The sequence below is a fragment of the Polypterus senegalus genome, chromosome 6 (assembly GCF_016835505.1).
Source record: "Polypterus senegalus isolate Bchr_013 chromosome 6, ASM1683550v1, whole genome shotgun sequence".
NCBI lineage: Eukaryota > Metazoa > Chordata > Cladistia > Polypteriformes > Polypteridae > Polypterus > Polypterus senegalus.
In genome coordinates this window covers 138,762,292-138,789,412 of record NC_053159.1, presented here as the reverse complement: position 1 = coordinate 138,789,412, position 27,121 = coordinate 138,762,292, and positions in this window count along the sequence as shown.

The window sequence follows — 27,121 nt, the reverse complement described above, 5'->3', positions numbered from 1 at the left end:
CACAAATCAATATTGACCAATGCTGTGCAGTGACAAAGGATGTGAAAAACATCCATGGAAAAAAGTAAAAAAAATTCACGTCACTACCATGGCATAATCCACATGCCAGTTATCCAGTCATATGATCAAAACATGCAAAATGCAAACTTTTCCTGCCAAAATATTGTTAAATACGAGTAGATAGTTCTAGTAAAATCAGTGCACATCAGACACAGCAAAAAAAGGCTCATTGGATTGCCTTTTTTAATTGAACACAGGACTATTTGAATGAGGGGGAAAAAGTGCATCTTTAAATCAAAAAGGCAATCCCTTGAGGCTTTATCATATGTAAAACAAATTTTAGCATTCATTTCACAAAACCCTGTGCAATACAAAACTCAGCTATATGCTAGTGAGTTTTGTCCTCCAACATCTATTTTGATGTGTGTGTGGGGGGTAGAAACAGGCACATATACCATCTGCAAAAATAAAATGTTTAAAAAAAAACACTCCTAAAAAGACTATCAAAAGCAAAAATAATGCAGTGGAACAGCTTTATTTTGTGGCTTCTTACAGTTAAACATGTAAGTTTTAAAATACCAAAAACAGGATTTATTTGGAATAAAAGCCTATTCCATCCTTTTAGCAATTTTCTAACCATGTTCTCCAGTTTAGGGTCACAGAGGAGTGTAGTCAGCAATAAATTTTGAAAGTTGTGCCACTCTTTTGCCAGGTGTACCCCCACATTTACTCATATGGCACCTATTTTGGAGATGAACTTTATTAAATACACACATATTTGCAACATAGGAGAAAACTCAGCGTACTCACACAGATACATGGAGAGCATGGAACTATTACACAATTACCAGGTATGGAAATGTGAAATTACTGTGAAACAGCAGTGCTAACCACATTTCCCGATATGTTATGCAGTATGAACTAAAACTGAAGATATTCATTTCTCCTGTGTGTTTGTTTCATTTAGCCATTTCATTAAATATGCCAACAAACACAAAGAATTTGGGGATCGTAATAAAACAAAGCAAATTGCCTTTGTTTTGTATAAGATTGATAAGCTTTGTGTTTAAACAAGGAAATATGGATGGGGTCATTATGTCTTGCATACAGGGTCTTGTTTAATTACTCAACATTAATTCATTCCTTGCAGAATCGGTGGACATTTTTTTGTATCTTTGTTTTTATCACTTTACTGGTCTTCATAAATACAAAGACATTTATAATCATGAAAAGGTTCGCTTTGTATTTGCTATGCATGTAGTTAACCCTTTTCTACTGTCATTCTAACAGTTAATTTAATATGTGGTTAAATCACTCTAAAAATAGTAAAGGGACTGAAGAAAGCCTTTGTAATAGTCTAACTAAACTGAAAACCCGCACATTTTCAGGCTCACTGCTACAGCATCTGAAGCCTTTCATTGCACTAGCCCATTACCATGTAACTAAACGGCAATAAATCAGATGCTTGCCTATGATTATTTGATTTTACTTGACTTAAAGAAACCACATAGTAACATTCTTGAATTCATACTTTCTCTGAAGCAGCCACAGGATTTCCTTTACAGGCCTGCAGGGATTTGGGATTCAGTTCAGCAGCACTAGATGGAAGGGAGAAACCAACCATGACGATGTGTCCATCACAGGACACACACATGCACTGATCGACACTCAGTTAGCTAAAGGTTTACTTACCTAACATGCTTGTTTTGTTACATTCGATTGGCTGAAATTTCTTTCAAAATGTATCCCCTTATGCCATTCACAAAAGAACGTGCAAGCTGTGTTTGTGATGGTCTGTCTTGATTTGCAAATCACTTGCAAAACCCAGCATGCAACAAGCTGCTAATAACAGCAATGTGCATAAATATCCCCCAGAGTTAACCTGTAGGCAATAGATTTTCACCACTTTAACAGCATATCAACTACTAATGAATAATACATTTGAACAAAATGATCTACAAAACAAAATAAATACAAATATTGAAAAAATATGTACAAGAATATAAGAAATTTGACAAATGAGAGGAGACCATTCAGTCCATCAAGCTTGTTTGTTTAGCTAATGACTCAGATGTTAAAATATCTCATCGAGATTCTTCTTAAAGGTTTCAAGGTTTCTGCTTCAACTACATGTCCCAGTAGTTTGTTCCAGATTCTCACAACTGTGCATAAAGAAGTGCTTCTTGGCTTCAGTCCTAAACACATTTCCACTTAATTTCTACTGATGTCCTTGAGCACCTGATTGCCTATCTACCTGAAAGAATTCTACTAAATTAACATTATCGATACCTTAGACAATTTTGAAGGCCTGGATTAGGCCCATCCTCTACTCAAGAGTAAATTCTTAATTAATTCTATGAGGCTATCAGAAGAGAATATGGCCTTTAGTCCTGGGATCCACTTGGTGCTGCTATGTCTTTTTTGAGCATGGTGGCCAGAATTGCACAAAATAGTCCAGATGCTGTCTCACTAATATATGTTATGATTCACGGCACAGAAAAATGGCAAAAAGGTGTGTGGTCTCCAAAATAGACCCAAAAACCAGGCCAGACTCTCTAGTAGCCTATCCAGATAAGGTTCTCTGCCCGGCAGACCAAATGCCTTCTCCAATGATTGGTTTCAACTTATCTGGGGGCAAACAGAACTTTGGCTTCAAAAGTACTAAAATAATGGCAAAGTCATGAAAAATATTCAGAATTCTCCATAAGGGAGGGGGTTAGCATTAATCCCTGGCTTGTGTAAGAAAGGGCAATGAAAAGAGTCTTTATAAAACAAAAGGATTTACTAACAATAATGTAAAAAAAAAACCCTGAAATACTCAAAAATATAAGAAGGCAAAAGGATTTGCCTTAAAGGCAATGTATAGCAGGGGTGGCCAACTCCGATCCTGGAAAGTCATACTCATTCTGATTATTTTCTTATTTAGTGACTTGTTTTTGGCAAAAATTTAACTTCATTTTTTATTTGCTATTTAAGACTCCTTAAATCAGGGCTGAGCAGTGTTGGACCTGGAGGGCCGCAGTGGCTTCAGGTTTTTGTTCCAGCCTAATAGCTTGATGAGAAATCATTCCTTGCTGATAAAGAACATATTACTCAAGTGACATTTTTCTGCTTCATTTTAGTTATCTTGCTTGTTCAGATTTTGAACCCTTATTTGTTTATTTTAGTCTTAAACAGCTGCATTCATTGTTTTAACTGCTCCTTATTAGCATTATGATGCAAATAACAAAGGATCCAGAAGTTCTACGTCTAGCCTTTCTACATTTCCACCCATGTGTATTCATCATTCACTAGTTGGTTTAATTTAATACTCAGAAGAAAACTAAAGAGAAAGTGAAGAACTGAAAATTACTCATCCATTTTAGGCTTCAAATCACTTGGATGATACATGTGTCATTTGAAAGGAAAAAAAATTCTATGATTTAGGAATGAACTGACAATGCAGAGTAAAAACACTAACATGCCATGAAATTAAATACGATCTGTTATTAGTGAGGATTGGCTTCTAATTAAGCAACTGGGTTGGAACAAAAACCTGCACCCACTGCAGCTCTCCAGGATCAAAGTTGGCACCCCTGATCTGTGGTGTTCTAGTCCCATTAGAAAAATCCAGTTATCAAAATAGATAGATAGATAGATAGATAGATAGATACTTTATTAATCCCAAGGGGAAATTCACATAATCCAGCAGCAGTATACTGATACAAAGAAACAATATTAAATTAAATAGTAATAAAAATAAAAAAATTAAAATAATAAAATAAATAAAATAATTAAAAATTATAATAAAGTCTGCACCCTCTGCACACAGTCACCTCTGATGATCACAGGGTCCATGAGGGGCCTAGGCCTCCTAAAATCCACCACCAGCTCCTTGGTCTTGCTGGTGTTAAGGTGTAAGTGGTTTGAGTCGCACCATTTAACAAAGTCTTTGATTAACTTTCTGTACTCCTCCTCCTGCCCACTCCTGATGCAGCCCACAATAGCAGTGTCATCAGCTGAACTTTTGCACATGGCAGGACTCCGAGTCATATTGGAAGTCTGATGTATATAGATTGAACAGGACCGGAGAAAGTACAGTCCCCTTGCGGCGCCCTGTATTGCTGCACACAATGTCAGACCTGCAGTTCCCAAGACGCACATATTGAGGTCTGTCTGTAAGATAGTCCACAATCCATGCCACCAGGTGTGGATCTACTCCCATCTCAGTCAGCTTGTCTCTAAGGAGCAGAGGTTGGATGGTGTTGAAGGCACTAGAGAAGTCCAAAAACATAATTCTTACAGCACCACTGCCTCTGTCCAGGTGGGAGAGGGATTGGTGAAGCATATAGATGATGGCATCCTCCGCTCCCACCTTCTCCAGGTATGCGAACTGCAGAGGGTCGAGGGTGTGGCGGACCTGTGGCCACAGGTGGTGAAGCAGCAGCCGCTCCATGGTCTTCATCAGATGTGACGTCAGAGCAACAGGCCGGAAGTCATTCAGCTCACTAGGACATGATACCTTTGGGACAGGAGTGATACAAGATGTTTTCCAAAGCCTTGGGACTCTCCCCTGTTCCAAAGACAGACAAACTTTTCAAGCACATTGAAATAAGGGCAATACTCACAATACAAAATTCTCAACCACCAGCGCAAGGAATTCTCTTACTCAACCTGCCTATGTAGGCTGGTGTCAGTTCCTTAGGGATAAGGTAATGGTGGCCCCACCTCTTGGAGAGTCTACCCACAAAACACAGGGAACATTAGAGAACAAAGTTACCCACATGGACACTACATAATAGAGAAATAAAATAAAATCAACAGAGAATATATGATAAGTCACAGTATATAAATAAATAAATAATATTAACATAAAAGATAGTAATTATTGAATTCAAAATTCACCAAAAAGACATTAAAAAATGTAAATATAAGTCATGGGAGGAACCCTGGCTTAAACATGACATTGAATTATAAAATCTGATACAATTCTTTTAATATACTGTATAGCAAAACTGTTTCTGTTCCTCTAATTGCTAATGCACATTGCTTAAACTATGAAAATCTGTCAGTGCAAGCTCATATATTTTTTTCCAATATTTTCTTCCTGTTAAATAGTATCTCCCATTTTGTATTTATAATTAACACTCTCTTTTGCCTTCATTTAACACTTTTCTATATTCAATCGCACTTTCCAAGAGCTCGCCCACTTTTGAAGAATTGTCCAGGTCTTTTCGAATTATTTCTGCTGCCTCCTCAAGATTTCCTATATCTCTATGGTCAGTTACAGACCATACCAGAATCAACTTCATTAATATACATTTTTTTAAAAATGAGTAGTCCAAGGACAGACCCCCTTGGCACTCTACTGATGATCTAACCCCACCTGGAGCATTCTCTTGTTATCTGTACTCTTTGTCTAATCCTGATTAAACAACTGGAAATCCATTGGAGGATATTTTCATTTCTAATAAAGTATCCACCTGAACTCATCCATACATCTGTCAATGTCTTCAGTATAGGTCTTCCTAGTCATAGCCAGCTCCAGTAATAAACATGAAAAGAGACAGCAAACCATCATAGTGCTCTCATTTATAATTGCTTGGTAACTAAGAGGTTAACTGACAAAATGAATGCCTGCTTTAAACATTCTCTAGAAAAAAATATAAGAGACATACTTTTTTGGTAGTACAAATTTTTAGGTGTGATGGTTTGTCTGTATAGCGTTAATCAGATGTTCATCCCATCTGATACAAGCTATACGGCCAAACACTTTGTATCTCTAATATTCTTTTCTAATTTTTTCAGCATTACAATAACCTTTTTCCATTTTTCGAAATCTAAAACTACTGGGCTTCTGTGAGCTGCCAAAACAATAATGTCTTGGCAAACATTCAAGTGTCCTGAAAAGTACAGCAGGAATGTGAGTCCGTTCTTCATGACAAAAGTACATCATCATTTTTTGAAGATAGTGGGTAGAAAACCCTGTCTCATGCACCACTCCTCGGTCTCTGATAAGTGCTAAACTCAGATGAGATCTGATGATTGTGACATCCATGGAATATGGTTTACATCACTGTCGGCCCCTCAAACCATTCATTGACCTCTCACATTTTTTGAATTGGAAATTAATTTTATCTTTGTGTGGCTTACTGTATGGGTATCTGATCCATTAAAACAAAAAATATACCAATACACCCTAAAAAGCCATCCAAGACAATTCACATTCAGGACCATTAACGTACTTTATAGTGCACCACACTTGCGCTCATTCACTTGTTGTGATCAAGGTGAAGGATGACTGATCTGACCAGATGTTATTTTTGTTGTTTCAGCAGACCAGTATGTCCAATTCATAGCACTAAGTTATTTGGTCTAAATGAAAAAGGAATGAAAGTCTCTTCAGCGTATTCTCTTTCTCTATATTTGTTATAAGTCCAGGCTTTACTGCAGTGACAAAAGAATGATATTTTAGACATCCAGCCACTTACTGAATCTGCTTTTTTTAGGACGTGTATTGTGGAGGTAAAGCCCATCATGGCAGCATCCAATGCAAAGCAAAAACCAACCCTGTAACCTCATATTTGTTTCATATAGCACTCAGGAAGTCTTAATGATTGACTTGTTCCTCACACTCATCAATCACAATTATATTAGTACAGATAATCACTTTTTTTCAGTAAAGTCTTTGCCATCATCACTTATAGGAAATGAGAGTAACTAAGACCTCCTGGATTGGTATGGTACAGTATGATGAGCATTCAAATATTTTTTTCTTTTGTGGAGAATGTTGCTATTAAGTGCTTCAGGTTTTAACGATAAACGTCTAACATACAGTAGGATTACCATTTTTCACTCCACTGTTGTTGATTTTTTTCTTCAAAATAGCAAATAAAGCTCACCGTATACTCTGCCTACAAGCATATTCATTCATACTAACAATTACTATATAGTTGTTTTGATTTCTTATCATGCAGCAAGTCTACAGCTTAATATGTATTTCATGCTAAAAAATTCACACAATTCATCTGCTAAATTATCCAAGCCATAAATATTGTACACGAAGTATCCATAAGCCGATTTAAATAAAGAGAATAAACGACATGCTATTTTGCATGAAAATAAACACACCATTAGGTCATTACCCTAAGCACATCAGCCCTCATCACTTGTATCTTTCCTCAATCACCAATGACACTGTTGGCTAGGTCTAATGTAGCATGTAACCTGAGCAGGTCAACAAGCTAATGTGGAAGTTAGATTATTACACTGGTGTTGCTGCAACAGAAAGACAACTCCCCAGAGTACAAGTGAAAGTAAATATCAATAAGAGAGCTGTACACGCACCTTTATAAAGACATGGTAAGAGCTCAACAACACAGGCACTATAGGGGTTTATACCTGGGATCTCTCATCATAAACCTCTGGAAAATACTGTTTGGCAAACTAGTCTGGCCCTGTGCAAAAATAAAACCTCAAAGTCACATAGTTAATGTCACTGAATCCCGGTGAATATGAATGACATCTGAGTTCACATTAAGAACCTTGCCCAGTTACTGTGAATGGTTGTTCACGTCTTCTTGTACAGTTCACCCAACCATATCACTGTTGCTAATTCAACATATGCAGGTTCATTACCTTTTTTTAATTAACTTGCTATATGGTGGCAATAGACTTTGCTTCATAAGACATTCCATCAACAGTCTCTTAAGTTTTGGTATAGCTTGAAGACAAGAAAAATCCTATAAAAATATCCCATTGTCACTTTTTTTTAAATGTATAGATGGACTTGACAGCACTCTAAGCAGTGGTGAGGAATGAGGAAGTGTGAGAGAGTACATTGGCACTTATAGGTGGATGTACCATTAGGCAAAGCTAGGCAATTGCTTTGGGAACCCAGCTACCAAAAGCCCAATAATATGCCTCAGACAAATGGTTAAGAAAGTGGTTTTGTTTTGTTTTGCTTTTCACTTATTACTTGTCTTTCTAAAAATTCGTACCGTAAAATGGCATCAAAATGCCTAATAATGAGCTTCTCAGCCGCTACCCTCAGTCCACCCTACATTGGACTATTCCACAACTTACTGTGCATTTGTAGAATTGATTCATGTAAATGTTGAAAAATGTAATGAAGTTACCCCAGGGAAGCTAAAAAAGGAGGAAACGTTTTCTAGCAAAACTGCCAAAGGTAACAATCTTTTTCACAGTGGTTGCTGACGACACCAACAATACTAAAGAGCAGCAAGAAGCCACTGCTTGTGCCAACACTTGTGTCAGTATTGCTAGCGAAGAGGAGCTACCCGTTGCTGCCAACAGTGCCATCCTAGGTTGTTCAAGAGATGCTGCTGCTACATGCAAGTCAACTTTACAGGATCCTTTGACTTTGGCTGGAAGTGGTAAAAGAACTGACAAGAAAGACAGCGATACTGATAATAATCAACAATTAGTAAGTAGCAGTCACCTTACTAACCAACTTCAAGATGACCCAGAGCTCTAGTTGAAACAGCTGTTGGATAAAGAGGGGACCTGTTCAGGTCAAGAACACAATTTTTTGAAAAAATCAAGAGGGACTCAGATTGACAAGCAGTAAGTATTACATGCAAATAAAGAATGAAGAAAATATAAGCAGGTACTGGCTTCAGTACAGTGAAAAACAATAGACAGTGTTATGTGCTTTTGTAGCATCCTACTTGGAAACCAAGAAAAGAGGAATCTAAGTGGGGATTGGTTCAATAACTAAAAATCTTTCAACCCACTTGAGACAAGATAGTCAAGAGAAGACCATAAACAACTTTTATCAGGTAATTGATGACAATCAATGACAGATCTTCCATGTGAATAGAGAAAGTACAATGTTATGGTACAGATGTCATATTGCTTATGAAAATAAGATTTTAAAGTAGGTGAATTTGTTAAACTGAATATGTTTTGTATTTTATTATAAATGCAATTCCAGATATCTGGGGCCTTGTGTATAAACAGTGCATACGTACAAAAATGTTACATACTCCCGTTTCCACACTCAAATTGCGATGTATAAAAACTAAACTTGGTGTAAAGCCACGCACATTTTCACACTAGCTCAGTCCCTGGCGTATGCAAGTTCTCCATTCAGTTTTGCAAACTGGAGGCACCCAGCATCAAAGGAGTGCTTTTGTTCCAGTGTGGTTTCCCTTTCTTTTTAGATCCACATCCCTGACACGGCTTTATCAAATACACTGAAATTTATTACTTTAAGGCATCTGATTTGAATTAACCTGTAACAATATAATGGTCCACGGAATGGCCAAACCATTCCAAATACCATAACTGCTTTAGCATTGTTACTATCAGTGCACCACTGAATATTTAACCCACTGTATCTGAGTGTGGAATCACAGCACTACAGCAGCTGATCGGAAAGATAATTATTGGTATACAGCATCAAGCAAATGTTGCCTCAGCCATGCTGTCTATTGAACTGCTCTCATACGACAAGTACTTCAGAGCCTTTCCTTTCATGGTTCAAAATCAGTTTCATCTCAAGAACTATAAACACACTCAATCAGTCCATCAAGTGCTCCTTGTAAAACTGTTTGTACTTATAAGTACAATTACCTCACTGTAAACTTGCGATGCAGTTATAATATTGCACAACCTGAGCCACTTTATAAAGCACTTATTTACATATAATAATGACATAATTTTTAAGATGAAATGCAGCAAAATATGTTTATTACATTATACAGATAAAATGTTAACATTATTTAAATAATCAATATTGTTAATAATTAAATATGTGAAGACACGGTGTCACAGCGGCAGCAACGAGCTGGAGCCCCGTTCAGGGATTGTTCCTGCCTCGCACTGTATTCTTGCTGGGGCTGGCACGACACTGGATGGATAGATGGATTATGAAGATATTTCAATGTTTCTTAAAAGATTTTAAGAATCTGTGTTCTAAGTTTAGAGATTGCTTGAAATTTATTGAAGAGCTGATTGTGTAGTGATTGGTTATTTGGAGAAAGAAAAGGAAGGACAGGAAGTTGGCGGTTAGTACATTTGAAAGAGACAGTACTGCTGCAATAAATTATTTCATCAAAGGTCACACACGGTGCAGCAAGCATCTTGTGGGAGGCAGGAACAATCTCTGGATGGGGCGCCATCGTGTTTAATAACATGCTTTAATTCCTATCATCATGAAAATGATATCAAGTATACTGTACATCTCAGTATTTTAATTATTCAGACAACTGTAATATCATGAATATAATGGATTCTGTGTCCTGTCAGAGGAAGAGAAAGCCCATTCAAGAAGCACGTAGTGATTCACACACATAGAAGAACACATACAATACAAAGCATGTAACATGCTACATTAGTTACGATGGTATTTGAGAAACTAGTAAATTAAATGATTTAAAGATGAAGTTTATGATGTTCTATTTTAATGACAAAATAAACTATGTGATTAAAGGGGAAATTTCGAGATTAAAGTTGACATTTTCGATCTTTTTTTCCCTACTGTGTCCCTAATTTTTTTCTTTTCTCTGTACCCTAATAAGCTTTCATATGACACTCAGATGGTGGGCTACGACTTTGATATCTGCTAACTTCTTTTTTAATTCAGGCACTGTTCAGCTTTGTGAAGTTGAACGTTCGAGTTCCTCCGACACTCTGTCACTCGATCAGCTTCCTTTTGTTATTTATACCACTGTTTAAACCAATAAATAGTATGTTTTTCCTTGCCTCCACTTGGTATTCACTGAAATTCTTCTATTTTCCCCCGTGCTTTTGCCATTGTCTTTTCACAGAACGCTGAACTTAAGGGCCATTTATATTGATTTACATATTCAAAAAGGCGTAATTCTGGGAGGAGTTGGTGAGTGGCAGCAGGTGCGTGCATGTTTGTTACTTTTTACACTGACCGGGATTTATGGAACAGAAGAACATGGAAGTTGGCGTACGCACAGATTTATGCATCTGAATTTTTTTGTGCGTACACACATTTCAACCTTTGTCCGTACACCATGTTTTAGTGTGAATTCTGCTCATAGTGTTATGCATGAGGCCCCTGGACGTCATTCTACATCAAAAACAAAACAGTCTTTCTTGGATAAATAAGGACTGAAAAAGGGGGTATTACAAGGACAGCCCCATGCTTGCGTTTGCCTTAGGCCCAAAAATTACTAAATCAGCCTCTGATGGCACTGTGCAATTTTATATATCTAATGCATATTTTATACATGTAATACATAACAAATCTTAGGTGAGACACCAGACTTTAATACATGATTAAATACCTATTTGTGAAACAACACTAAATTAAGAAATACAAAGAAGTAGCATAAATGGGTCCAACACAGCAAGGATTTTAGGCAATTATACAATCCAATCCTAAACAAAAAGAAGAAATTCTCAACTCATGACAGCAGATACTTTGATAGTTATCAGAGGTAGTGTGCACAATGGATGGTTATACTTGCTTTTCAGATAGCACTGTCAAAAGCGCCACAAACATTTGCTTTCTTACCTTCGCCCATTATACAAATAAGTAAAAAGTAAAGAGCCCAGGGTCCTAGAAACTGTTGAAATCATCAGAAAAAAAACTGAAATGTAGAGATGTCAGGTAATTGAAAGAACCCACTCTGGGCATCTCTCTCCTAGGATGATTTGTTTTGCCGATATGCTTGCATCGCTTGTGCATTAGCGGCAGGAGGAAAAGTAAAAGGGATACCCCGTTTTACCGATGTTAGCAGCTAAGTGACTTTGTCTTTCTTCTGAGGTTCCGTTTTGCTGATGTACTGGCCTTGCTTGTGCCATTAGCGGCTAAGCAAGTTTTCTGTTTTGTCGGAGGTGGAACCCTTACCCTGACTCCACCTGTTATTTCCGGGCCGGACAGACATCCACATTTTCACGTGTAGACGTTTTATACAAATACCTGGGCAATAGTAGGCACTTCACAAACGGTTAACATGCCACACTGCCCAGAGATGACTGCTGATGCTTTGTAAGACCAAAGGAATCGTTTGGTAAGTTCTTATTACATAACTAGCTGTGTAAGCCTGTGCTGTAAAAAGCCCGGCTCCTAGAAACTATTGAATTTGTCAGACAAAAAACTGAAATGCAGAGTCGGCAGTTTTGTTTTGTGTACATGCTTACCTCCCTTACTTCCTCATACTTCTTTCTTCTTCTTACTCGTTAACTTGGGGCCATTTTGCCGGCTCTTTGAGCTTAATGCTGTAGCCTCGCACTTTTCGGGCTGCCTCGCACTTTAGGCCGGACAGACAGATGCACACACTTCCACGCAGAGACAGTTATATATAAGACAGAATGTAACTAATACATCCATTATAAGGTTTTACCTAATCTAAAGTGCTACCGATGCAACAATAAATGACACTAAGAAAAGACATGGAATATATGAAGTCAATTGAAGAACCCACACATGATCCTCCATGGAGGAAGGTGTTTAGCAAAACTAAAAATTAAAAATCACAAGGATTATGTTTAAGTTAGCAAAATTTTAATAAGCCATATTCTAAATGCATATCAAGTAAAAGTATCTAAAATGTAATTTTAACTGGACAAAATATAAATAGAAAATATCTTGAATTCTAATTTAATGAGAGAAAATTTAATTGCAAATATCTTTAAATGAAAGTTCCAAAGAAATCATTGGAAAAAGTTCCTCAATGTGGACTCATAAACCTAAAGTCCGCACAGGTGGTGCCTGAGAGACCAGTGTCAGGGATGCATAGGCATGAAGGGCCATTACAACAAGTTTAAGATGCTATTAACTGAGTCCACCATAAAAAAACAACAAATTCATGTACTAAATTTTAGCCTGATGTCCCAGAAGCTGACCCCATGACCGTGTTTGAAAGAGAAAGAGAAAGAGAGAAACAGAAGGTGAGCAAGTTGTCATGCTTCAGAGGACGGTGGCAGAATTTAAATTGAAGGTGCCAGTAGATGAGATGTTAACTTTAAGCTAGCCATGAGTTTGCTACTGGAATATCAGTCCTACCCTATAAATGCTTTATAAATGCAAACCACAAATAGAAATCGTAGGCAAAAATCATTGCTGAAGACACTAAACTCAAAACTAAAGTGCTCACTAACTATTAGGGTTTAATTCAGTCTTGAATGATCAGGAATTACATTGTATGTTTGTGTTCATGACATCACGCATCACAGATTCTATGGTAACAAAACTATAGCAACAGTAAACAAAACGGTCCACAAAATGGTGTTACCTATAAAAAATAATAATTTAATGTAAGACATTAAATATTTTTAACATTTCAATATTTTTTTATGTAACAAAACTGAATTCTACACATATGCAAATGCCCAAAAGGTCAGAAAAAATTAAAAATGCCATCAAATTCGAACATAAGGGGATGTTTTGGTTCTTGGTAATTAAGTGGGTAAGCCAAATCAGTAGGTAGATAGGGACTTGAAACCTTTTATAAGGGAGGCTGGAGAGCTTGGGGGATTTTGCTTCTATTTTATTTCTTTTTGTTCTTCTTTATTTATGTATCTCTTTGTGTTTTGTTTTGTCACAATTTTTGCAACTTTTGGACTCCTTGATATCATACTTGGTGAAGAAGATCAGCAATTCTGTCACATGACATTTTAGGCTCCTCCCAGTGTTTCATTATGACCGTGTAATATGTCGTCCAACCATTTCTAAACCCATTTAATCATCCCTGTGTTCTACTACCTATATCAATGATCTACTACTTAAATTCATCTTAATGTTTGTGATGGTGCACCTTGTGGAAGTAATTATACAAAATAAAGATCGATCAGTTAATTGGTATGTGGTGTGGTTGACATGTATATTAGCTTGCCCATTTAATACACAGATGTCTGCACTTCTGAGTGTGCTGCCAGAAGTCCAGATATTTCTAAACTTTGACTGACTACAGGCAAGCCTAATTACCACGGCTAAGATGACCAATGCAAACTTGAAAGACAACCAGAAAAGGAAACATCTGTAAAAAAAAAAAAAGATATTCAAGTAACCATAGCAACAGAAATGCCCTCCTTCACACCAGCTGCTTCATCCAAGTCTTAATGTCTGATTAGCTGTGACATTTCTCTCACCGGTAATATATAAATAAATCTTAGATAGTGTATGTCAGCTTACCTGAAATCTTGTCTCATGACATTTTGTTCTACACTTCAGATAATGAGTAATTTTGCAAGCTTTCTCAAAAACAGCTAGGTCACGTCTTTACTTCTTCTGAAGCCCATTTTATTAGTCATTTGAGTAATGCAATGAGCACTGTGGGGCCTGAGGTTATGTGCTGTATGTTTAATATACCTGGATATGTGAGCATCTATTTATTTTGTGAACCCAGCAATTCACTAAATATCAACCCCACTTACTCTCCTTTAGGGTTTTGGGGAGCACAATTAAGTGCTTGGCAGGATCTCACCGTGGATAGGGACCTAGTTTATTCCAGGGCATAGTCACCTATCCTGGGACAAGTTCATGTTACCAATCAATGTAACTTGCATGTCTTTGGAATAATGGAACAGCACTGTAGAAACAAGAAGACTTTTGGTCCAATACCATTGCTTTTCTTGGGAGTCGTACTTATTCGTGTTATTTAAGGAACTACAAAGATTGTGCAATTTTTGTAATCTGGTTAGAGGCTCCATTAAGAATTGGATGTCTGGGGCAGTAAGCAATGTGGCAATGGTCCATGGAAAACAAAAGTCCATACATACAGTAATGTGGCTGTAGGAAGCACTGGTCCTGTTATGTCCTGTTGCTATACTAGATAGAAATTCAGTGGCCCTCAGTTAAAGACAGAAACTGGCATAGAACCAGTCATTTACTGGATCCTCTGCGATTTTGCTGCCCATAATATTGGGCAGGCAGCAGAAACAGTCTCCAGAGTGTTTGGGATTTTTGGTTAGCATTTTGGACATTGGTATATTAGTATTTTTTGTCTTTCCGGTTTTAACCAAAGCCTGTAAAGATTGTTAGTCTTGATCCACAATCATCATTTTTAACACATTTAAGATGCTGTAATTAAGTTAAGCCACAGCACCTGAGGGCGATAAAAACCTGTGTCTCCCATTCATTCAGTTTGCATCTTTTGACCATTTTCTGTTTTACCTATCTGACTTTTGAACTTTTGGCTTGGTTTTGACTTTTTGAGTTTTGTTTTTTGGATTGTTTTTGACATTTCCATCCATCTATCTTCCTAACCTGATTATTCAAGGCAGGGTCACAGTGAAAGGTGGGGCCTTTCCCAGCAAGCATAGAGCAGAAAGCAGGAACTCTCCCCTGGACAGGGCACCACTCAATCACAGGGTGTGAACACACACACACACATATACACACTAGGGCTTATTTAGCATCACCAATCCACCTAACCCACATGTGTTTGGATTGTGGTATTAGCCCAAAGCACCCAGAGGAAACCCATGTGACACAAGGAGAACACGCAGACTCCATATAGGGAGCAGTCAGGATGTGAACCCCAGTGACACTTACATTTCTAGAATCTGTTTCGTATTTATATATTTTTGAACTTTTGCATTTAGAATTCTTTTTTGTTCCTTTTTGAATTTTGTAGTGTTTCTTTTTTGAATTTTCGTTCTTCTTAAAAATTTAGCATTAGCTTTGTTATATTTTTTTATTCTCTGTACTTTTTTCCTTTTTTAATATATTTTTTGATTAGTCCACCATGTTTGACTAATAATTCAGAGATTTCTTTTTCTATCTGAACCTCTCTCTGCTTCAGCTTTCACTTAAATAATTCTCCCAGCCATGGCAGATGAGGCTAGACTGAGAAAGGAATATATTGCTATGAACGCACATTGTTTAATCTTACTCTGCATCTTCTTAGATATATAAAGTATATGTTGAATATTTAAACTTAAACAGTATGTTGCAAAGATTGTGAGATCTGAGTCTAGGATTAGTGAAATCTCTTAAATTCCCCAGGCTATTAAAGGGCTGCTAAGGATTTAAAAATATGCTGAGACTGTTGTAGCTCCTGGAGGGGGTTATAAAAAACGTGACTTGTGCCAGATATAAATAACAGCTGATCAGGGTTACTGTACAATGGTATAGTCTATAAATTAATAAAACATGCTTCAATTTGAATGATTATAATAGGTAAATAAAACAAACAGTCACAACATATACAATGATGAAGAATTTTGAATATATTGTAACACCTGGTGGGTGCAAGAAACAGAAGAATGGAATTAGCCTCTTAACACTGATAGCTGCTGAGTGGCCCTATAAAGAACCATTGGCATCTTCAGCTCTGTATCCACCCACCACTTAGGTCTTTGGTGGTACCATTCACTACCAGCTCCTTGTCTCTTTGTCCCTTTATGCATGCCACCTAGCTCCACCTCGCCTGGGGTCAGAGGCCACCCATATAACAACCTATTTTTCCCAGCTGTCTGTGAGCTGATCAAAGTACAAGGTCCAATCAGAGGCTTACCAGCAGCATCATGTCCAAGCTAATTGGCTTCAGCAGCTGAGAGATGTGTCTGAGCAAACTGCACTTCCACAGCCCCCTTGCCTGCTGCACACGGGCTGCTTTATAGCCAGCTTCTCAAAGGTATGCTGCACCCCCAGACAGTCCGCCATCACCTGAGAAATGTGTCCCTCTGAGGTCCGGACCCTGAACTTGCTACATTATCATGAAACAGATATTAAATAAGGACAAACGTAGAACCATTTTTTTCTTTCAATAGCTCCAAGAGGACAATGAAATCTGAACAATTTTGTACAAAACAGCCATCCTTCTCCTCTAATAGTTAGTCTGCAGATGAGAGAATATGTATGTCATTGAGCTGAAAAAAAATTCAGATTTTATTATGTTTGTTGTTTCCAGTAATACACTATAGGTTTGTCATCCACTTCCCCAAGCATGCCAGCCTGCACTGTAAGTATACCGTGTTTGTATTCTTGTAAAATGCTAGGACTTTGTCATTATGTCTATCACACGTTTGCAGTGCTGATAATAAGAAAGCTGAGATTCTGCATTCCCCACAAATCATCTGCAACTAGAATTGAACTCCAGTCATTATATTCATGGCCCTACTGCTGAACTGGGACTTAACAGCCTCAGCTAATGGAGGGTATTCAGTATTGTTGTCATTGTTTGGGGACAGGCTTGAATACTGAGAATTGTTACAGTAACTTCATTCTTGTTCATTTAATTAATAATCCTCAATTCAATTAATGCTTCTGCATATCCAATAAAATGTCATGGAAGTAGAAACGAGCCCTGACAGCATTTTGGGCAAGACAGGAACCAATCTTGATGGTGATGTTACCCACTGTGGCTGTTAAGGGACAGCCTCAAACACAACCACCCTGAACAGTCAGACTTGACCTAACTTTGCACCATTCTCAGGTGCAAAAAATGTTTTATTATAAAGTAAACTAAATGGGCATCTTTTCTCAAAATTGGCACAAACATAATTCCCATGTTGCCCTGTGTGTGTCTAAAAGGGGGGGACTCTCTAAAAGAGACACTGCTATTCAGTTTACTTGGCAATGGCATGCAAATGAGAGGCAGTCTTCCTGTCACCCACTTCTATTGGCATCCAAACCAGGAAAGGGAATGCCAACCATCCCAGTCAGCATGCTCGTACCGTCCATCCTTTACATTCCATCCACTCCCATTGGGACGCTGGTCCATGTATTTCTATTACCATGCTGGCTTCCTGGCTGTGACTCTTTTCCATGCCATCCATTATATTGGCCTCCCTGCAAAGTAATGCAATGGGCTCCATCTCATCCAGGATGCCAGTCCATCCACAGTACGACACTATATGAACATCAGAACAGTAGTCAACAGTTAACCTAACATGGTCTTCCATAGTATATGCTAGGAAAACAGGAATACTTGGAGAAAACCTTTTACTTTAAAGGTAAAACCTAGACTTCATGCAGAAGTGACCAGGCCAGGGTTCAAACTCAGTAGATGTGAGGCAGCAGCATTAATCACTGTGCTCACTAAGAATAAATACACAAGCGTAAATGTAAAGCCTCATTTACGTAGTTAAATAATAAGAAATTCTGTGAACTCTTTTTGAATTTTTATGAGCCAGAATTCTACATTTGCATTTTTTCCATGGAACTGAATTGTTCAGTATACATGTAGGGCATATTAATTGGACTACAATCTCCTTTCAGAGCTCAAAGATTGGTGATAATATTAATGAGCATATTTGCAATTTCTAACATTAGTGTTGTTAAAAGAGTTCTGCCTTATATTTTGTAGATAAGAATAATTGTAATCAGATTTGTTCTGGAAGCCAATTATTTTAATGGTTTTAAAGGTCAGGATTCCCTAATTTAAATAATTTCTTATGTACTATTAATATTCAAATCTTTTCAATGTAATGTAAATTACTCATTTGAATATTGTTAATCAGTTAATTGTTATTAAACCAGAATAAAAGTATTATTTTTATTATAATTCAAATAACTTGTACCCTGCAACCTTCAATTAAAGTAAGACAGTGTGAGTACCATCTGGATTTCCTCAATCACCCCATGGCCACCATCAACCTTATCTGAATGATGGATGCAGAATCTACAGTATTTAGGTTCATGAACCAAGAGATTCATATGTCAAAAAATAACAGAGCTTCCATTTTATGTAAGATCACTGTTGAAATGAGACAGAAGGGTGGCAAGTGTGGAATGAAATGGCTCACCCTAGTTTTACAAGAGGCCTGAACTCAGAGCAGATGCCAGAGGACTGGGATAAAGGGATTACATACTGTAAATGGAGACAAAAGGGAATTCAAGAACTACTGAGGCATTATCCACAAATTAGTCTGTGGTAGGACTTCATGAACATAATACTGGAATGAGTAAAGGACCAGGGGCCTCATGTATAAACATGAATGTTGCGTAAGCCTGTTTCCATGCTCAGATCGCTATGTATAAAACCTAAACTTGGCGTAAAGCCACGCACATTTTCACGCTAGCTAAAACCCTGGCGTCCACTCGGTTTTACAAGCTGGCAGCACCCAGCGTCAAAGCAGTGCTACTGTTCCTATGTGGTTTCCCTTTCTTTTTAGATCCACATCCCTGACACGGCTTTATAAATATATTAAAATTAAGCGCATATTGTTTATTAGTTTAATGCATCTGATTGTAATTAACCCATAATAATATAATGGTCCATGGAATGGTCTAACTATTCCAAATACCATAGCTGCTTTAGCGTTGTTACTATCAGTGCACCACTGAGTATTTAACCCACTGTATCTGAGTGTGGAATCACAGCTCTACAGCAGCTGATCGGAAAGAGAATTATCGGTATACAGCATCAAGCACACACTGCCTCAGCCATGCTGTCTATTGAAATGCTCTCATATGGCAAATGCTTCAGAGCCTGTACGGACCTCGCGGTTCAGAAACAGTTTCATCCCAAGAACTATAAGCACACTCAATCAGTCCATCCAGTGCTCTTTGTAAAACTGTTTGTACTTCTAAGTACGATTATGTCACTGCAAACTTGCGATAGTTATAATATTGCACAACCTGAGCCACTTTATAAAGCGCGTATTTACATATGATGGCGATATCATTTTTAAGATGAAATGCAGCAAAACATGTTTATTATATTATTAAATAATCTATATTGTTCAAAATTAAACATGTGAGGACACAGTGCTGCAGTGTTAGCAAAGAGGCTGGCGCTCTGTTCACGGATTGCTCCTGCCTCGCGCTGTATTCTTGCTGGGGCTGGCGCAACAATGGAAGGGAAGATGGATAGAATAATTAAACATTTACTACGAAGATATTTCAATGTTCCTTAAAAGTTTTGAAAAATCTGCGTTCTAAGCATACAGATGGCTTAACATCAATTACAGAGCTGATTGTTACAGTGGCGATTGGGTATTTGGAGAAAGAAAAGTAAGGACAGGAATTGGGGGTTAGTATGTTTGAAAGAGACAGTACTGCTGCATTTAAGTACTTCATCGAAGGTCTGACACAGTGCAGCAAGCATCTTGCGTGAGGCATGAACAATCACTTTGCCGCTGTGTTCCCATGTTTAATAACATGCTTTAACTCCTGTCATCATGAAAATTATATCAAGTATACATCTCAGTATTTATATTATTCAGAGAGTTGTAATATTACTAATGTAATGGATTCTGTGTCCTGTTGGAGGAAGACAAAGCCTGTTTAAGAATCACGTAGTGATTCACACACATAGAGCACATAGAAGATCAAATACAAAACAAAGCATTTAACGTGCTACTTTAGTTACGATGGGATTTAAGAAACTAGTAAATTAAATGATTGTAAGATGAAGTTTATGATGTTCTACTTTAAAGACAAAATAAACTACGTAATTAACGTGGAAATTTTGAGATTAAAGTTGACATTTCAAGCTTTTTTCCCCACTGTGTCCCAATTTTTTTTTCTTTTCTCTGTACCGTAATAAGCTTTCATATGACACTCAGATGGTGGGCAATGACTCGCCTTTTCACTGCGACTTTGATATCTGACAGCTTCTTTTTTATTTTGGCCACTGTGCGACTTTGTGAACTTGAGCTTTCAAGTTATTCCGACACTCTATGTCACTCGATCAACTTCCTTTTGTTGTTTATATCACTGTTTAAACCAACAAATAGTACATTTTTCCTTGCCTCCACTATTTTCCACCATGCTTTTGCCATTGTCCTTTCACAGAATGCAGAGCTTAAGGGCTATTTATATTGATTTGCATATTCAAAGAGGTGTAATTCTGGGAGGAGTTTGGTTGAGGCAGAAGGCGCGCGCACGTGCGTTACTTTCACGCTGACTGGGATTTATGGAGCGGAAGAACATGGAAGTTGGCAAACGCACAGATTTATGCATCTGGATTTTTTTGTGCTTACGAACATTTCCTCTTTTGTCCTTATGCCAAGTTTTTGTGTGAATTCTACACATGGCGTAAGGGTGCAAAGTAACTTAATCCTTGGCAGGTCATCTGTGGACAAAACATTGAATACTTTCATTTAGACCCACAGAAACTTCCAGTGTACACTGGGTGTCGTGTTCAAAAACCTAAGGACAGAATTCAACTTTTTTGTAGGTCCATCTATGAAGACCACTAACCTCATGCATTCCGTCTATGTTCAAGTGGATGATGGAATCCTTGATGAATCTACACTGACAGTGGTATCAAACAGGGGCTCATGGATACGATCTGAGAGCAGCATTTCTCAACCTTTAAGTATTTGCGACCCGAGTTTTCATAACAGTTTTAATCGCACCCCCCTAACGGTTTTTTGAAAAGAGCCCACTAATACCAATTTCTTCTTTTTTAATTAATGATATATCATAGATGCATGTTTTATTATACCTACTTAACTTTTATCAACATTTATCTAACTCTATATTATTTTTCTAGTATCAGAATGTAGTTTAAGTTAATTTGTTTTGGTTTCAATAGATGTATTTTTCATATTTACGATTCTTGTTTTCTTTTTTTCACATCTCCGCGCCCCCCTTTTTGTTACTTCACGCCCCCCTAGGGGGGCTTGCCCCACAGTTTGAGAGTAGAGTAATGCTGGGTATGACATTGAGAGCAGACACCCTTACGTAGCTGATACTGTCTTGCTGGCACAGATTAGAATTTCTACATCTGTCACAGAATGTAATGAAGAAAAAGAAAAAGAACATTACTACAGTTTGGAATCCCAGAGGAAATGCCTCATTAAACACTGTACAAGTAATGTTTAAAAAGAAACAGGGACAGATGTATAATATATACACCTGGACACAAGCATGAATGAATTTTGCTTAAAAGTGGGTAGAAACAAATAGACATCTCACCGAGTATCACATTTCTAAACCAATCCAATGCCACATGAAGGTGGTGCAAAAAGTAACGATGCTCTCGTTAACCTGATCCGACAGACAGCAAGGTTCTGATTAAGAAGAACCATCTACAGCCAATAAATATCCTACAAAGACCTCTATTAAACACATGAATGTGTGTCACGTGCGCAGAGAGCACAATGCATGTGTTAAAAATAAGCATAACTTGTTGGAAGGAACAAACCTTTCTGAAAAATTAGATTATACATTGGCATTCGAAAACATCAAAGGACTGGTAATAAAAGTGAACAATACATTGGCCCAGTGTGTTCTCTGTTTTTCACTTATGACGATAGTGTTTTAAGAATTAGCAGCTATGGTTGTAAAAATATTAATTGGAAAATATACATTTCAAGTAAATATTGTGTCACACCACAGCAAAAAAGGGGTGGAAAGGGCCACCATGAAAAGAGATCATAACAAAGAGCCACAGGAGATTCAGATTTTGGTACTCAAAACACCCAAATTAATACATGTGCTTAACGATAATGACACCACTCCAGCACGGACAAGGCTGTGCAGCACCCAGTGTCTCACTGCACATCTAAATGAATGACTAAAGTGAGTTAACATCATAGCCATGGTATTTTAACATGTAATATATACATATTCCACAATGCTTATCTAAACTCTATTTGCTGTTGATATGCCATATACTGTAGTGATTCAAGAGTCAAAATGACAGAAAGCTATCATACCAGACAGAAGTATTTCTAAAATGCATTGGGCCAAGTAGATACAATGGTCTGCATATGTGTGTGTGCTTGTCATTACAATGGGTAAATTAATCATTAAGCTTCAGTTATCTTGTTCTACTGAGCTGCTGAACTGAAAACGGCAATTTTAACCTTTTTATTTTCACTCAGAGTCAAGTATTTCGTTCAGTTTTTTTTGCTCTCTCCCTGAAACCCCTGTTGTTTAAAGTGCATGGACTGGAGGAAATTTGATCTCTGTATACTATTCACTACAAACTTTTTCAGGAATTGTTTCCAGATGTGTATTCTTGTTCAAGAATCTCATCTGGTCTCACGAGACTATGGATATTGGACCCTAACAACATCAGAATCAGAAATGTGTGTGTATGATCTCGCCGGACAGATTTAATACATAGTTGTATATGTACTGCTATATATGGTGTTTCTGAAGACTCTTTTGTGTGCCAGACATGTTGCATGTAAGCAGTGTACAAATTCAGAGCAATCTGGACAGAATTCCAGTTACAGCCTCTGCATTAAAATGCTTTCTACACATCTCTAGCCACATAGCAAGAACCAGTACTGCAGGCAAGAACCAAAAGCCTCAAGGATGAAAAAGTGTAAATGCAATTGGGCTAGGATGACAACAATACTTGAGAAGGACTTGGAACCAGTCTGATTAGGACTCCACAAAGCATGTAAATTAGCCTAACACCATAATCAAAAAGAGCACTTTAGAGAGGAGCTTGCCATGAATGGAGGTTTGTTAAAAGATGAATGAATAGAAATAAGTAAAACATATACAATTGTCACAAAGTTGCTCATTCTGTACTTGCAACCTTAAGCACTTAGAGGAAGCTTCAGAAAAAATCAGTAAAGCTCTTACCGGTTAATGACATTGTTAAAGACCTCATAATAACACAGAGGGTGTAGAGAACATGCTGCTTGATACATTCTAAAGACCTTGAGCTCAATCTTTCCATGCCACATTGAAGGACATCCATCTTCCAACACATCCTTATTTCATTTATTTTTTTTTATTTCTATAGCACACTTTCATACAAATGATGCAGCTCAAAGTGCATTACCAGATGTCAAAGAAACAATAACATGCAAAAAAAAAACAAATTAAAATTGGATAAGAAAAATAATGCACACATACCAAAGACAGATATATAATTAAAAGAAGTACAGTTCTTAAATACTGAATTGTTTTTGTAGTCTGTAAATGATGTGCTAATGATAAGGTCAGTTGGCCAGGTTGAATAGAAAAAAAATGTAAAAACTGCAAATAAAAAAAGAACACTCCCTTATAACTGCTCTTATTGAAACCAGTTCCTCCTTCCTGCTCTTTGTGTGTTGCAAAAAATTTTTCTTGATTTTTTTAAATTTAGTTTCCAGTGCAAGGCAAGCTGATCTTCTTAACTCCCTCCTTTGACTTCTTTCTATTTTCTTTAAACATGAAGGGAAGCAGTAAAACAAAGATGATAGATTTGAGCTACAAAGAAGAAATGTAAGTTTTGGGTTTTTTTAAACCATTGATACTTTAAAAATTTTTTGTTTTTAAATAATGCTGACTTTTGATGTGCTATTACTAACATAAAACGATAATTCTTAAATCAGCTTCATACACTTCACGATTGTGGGGAGCTGGAGTGTATTCTGGCAGCACTTAGCACAAGACAGATCAAGACACCAGTCCATTCTAGTATGCTCTTAAAAAAATAAATAAATATGATTTTCTGTGAAGAACATTTATTTATAAATAAAAATATACTATATAAAAATATATTAGGCTTAATCCATTTCAGGGTTGGAAGAGTGGAAGGGCAGGGGTTTTCAGAGCAAGGCTGGAACCACAATTAACATTCAGCACTTAGCTTAACATTAAAATATTAGAACAATCTAGATGGGAACAGTCCATTCAGTCCAACAAAGCTCACCAGTGCTATCCATTTAATTCTTCAAAAAATATCAAGCCTAGTTTTGAAAGTCCCTAAAGTCCTACTGACATACTGTATGTGTCTTTAGGACGTGGCAGATGAGCTGAAGGATAAACCAACACAGACACAGGGAGGACGTGTAAATCCCCCATAGGCAGCAGCTTCGCATGGGATTCAAAATCGGGGCACTACATCCCTTGACCAGAAAAATACAAAACCGTTAGTAACACAAGTTACTAACATCTGCCTAAGTAAGTGGTATAAAGACCCAAAACATCAAAAATAGGCAACGTATTGTGGAGGCTGGCCCAGACACAGACAGGCAGACACGTTCATTTCACCCACAAATGCGTTTATTTACAGTAATATCAGTCACAAAGTGCGCCACAAAAACCCCCAAAGTCCTGGCCACACAATGCCTTACTTCCTTCAGGCCGCCTCCTTACATCCAGCTCAGTCCTCTCCGCTCCCAACTCTCGCCCTGAATGAAGGGAGGCGGCCCCTTTTATTATCACCCAGATGTGCTCCAGGTGGGTTCCGGCAATCTTCCATGGACGCACCCCCATGTGGCGAAAGTGCCGGCTGCATCCCCGGAAGCACTCCGGGTGTCCCTGCTTCTCTTACCCCCAGCACTTCCTGGTGTGGCGGAAGTGCTGAGGTCCAGGGCTCCAAAGGCATGGGGGCGACCACGGGTCCCTACAGGGTGGAGCTTCAAAGCTCTGTACTGGCGGTCGCCCCCAGATGGTCTGGGGAAGGCGCAAGCCCTCTTCCGGTCCTCCAGGGCGTCCCGACCGGGTCGCCACCCCAGCTACCTCTGACAGTATCTACCAAAGCCTGGCAACACACAACATGCTTTCTGTCTAAAAACAGGTCTGGCTTTTCCGGAGTTTTATTTAATATCTGGGGATTTATATAATGTAAATGCAATATACATAGTAGCAGGCATAAAGCAGACAGAAGTGAGACACACACACACACAAATGAAGTCAGATATTTCAACACAATATCCTAACATGCCTACTCATGCTTTCTGATGTTATTGGCAACATAAAATGCCTGCATTAAAATAGTCTTCCTTAAAGCCTTGCACCCTGAACGGGGCTGGTATATCCAACAGCTGCTCACTGTCTTATAACTCTGGTGGTCTCACTGTCTTTCCCTCCCTCAACCTTGTGCACTGTACTTCAAAGACTTCTGCACTGGCTCCTAAATATGATCTCTGTGTGATGGTTTCTGCAAACCTTTTGTTATAAATTAACAACTCAGAAAACTCAAATACATGGTAGGCAACAATTTCAAAAAATTCAGCCTACACACCAGACTGGCCTCAACTGCACTAGTAAGTCTGGCATGCAAACAATAAAAACAGGCTTTTTTGACATGTGCAGGCCAAAAGCTCCCAAGGTTTAAATATTTCAGCAATGAAGAAGTGAACCATGAAACTCCTTACCCAAATGGCAAAAACAACGTTTTATAATTACTGGGGGGCTTCAACCCCTGCTTGCTTCACTCACCAATCGTCAGGGGCAGGCACAGGTGAGCCAATCAAATGGCGTTGGTTCCTTCGTTCGAGAAAGCAATACAGAAAAGTATGTGGGGTATATAGAAGGGTATTTGGGGCGTGGGAGGAAGAAGGTTTGGTCCTTAGTTATTATAGATAAAAAATCAGTTACTTGAGTATTTCATTACAACTGTTTATTTTAAATACCAATGAACAATAAAACATAGTAAAAAAGTTTAAAAAGTAGAAGAAAAAAGTAAAACATAATAAAATGTAAATAAAAATGTAATTATTTTAATATGTGGTGGGCTGGCATTCTGCCCGGGGTTTGTTTCCTGCCTTGCGCCCTATGTTGGCTGGGATTGGCTCCAGCAGACCCCCGTGACCCTGTAGTTAGGATATAGTGGGTTGGATAATAGATGGATGGATTATATTAATGCCTCGTCAAAAACAATATTATGAATTATATGCAGCTCTTTTTTGTTCATTTTCTTTTTTTTTTCAATATTCATTGTCATCTCGATCTAAAATTCGACGTTCCTGAATAGATAATTTGCTTTTCTGCCTTGCCATTATAACTGCCTGCGTTTAAGGGTAAGTTGGCAGCATTGAGAGTGTCATGGGGTGATACGGAGACAGGATGTGCACAGTAGGAGTAATAATTGGGCGAGTTGTGTGGAGGGGAGTGGTCAAGGCTGAATAACGCAGACACGATGGAGAACTTTTTTAATAGAGAGAAACATTTTATTAACACAATATATATAACAAAAAATGAACAAAAGAGAAACAATGATTGCTTGTTCAAATCTAAAATTGATCCAAACCAAGTCTGTTATTCAAAAATCAAGACCAGGAAAGAAAGTAAAACACTTAAAATACAGATTAAAAAAACTCAAACAATGAGAGTCAAACAACAGAAGCATGAGAATACTAATGGCTCAACACTGGACTGAGACCTCTTATACCTTTGTAAAGCCTGAGGGCAGTCCCCACAACTACAGTGTTAGGAGGTTTAACATACAATAAATAAGGATAGCATTCAAGAAAATCGACATTAAAAAGAAATACAAAAAGGAAACCAAAACAAATAATACAAAATAACAAGATACAAGACTTAACAAAAGTATTAGAAACATAATAAAAG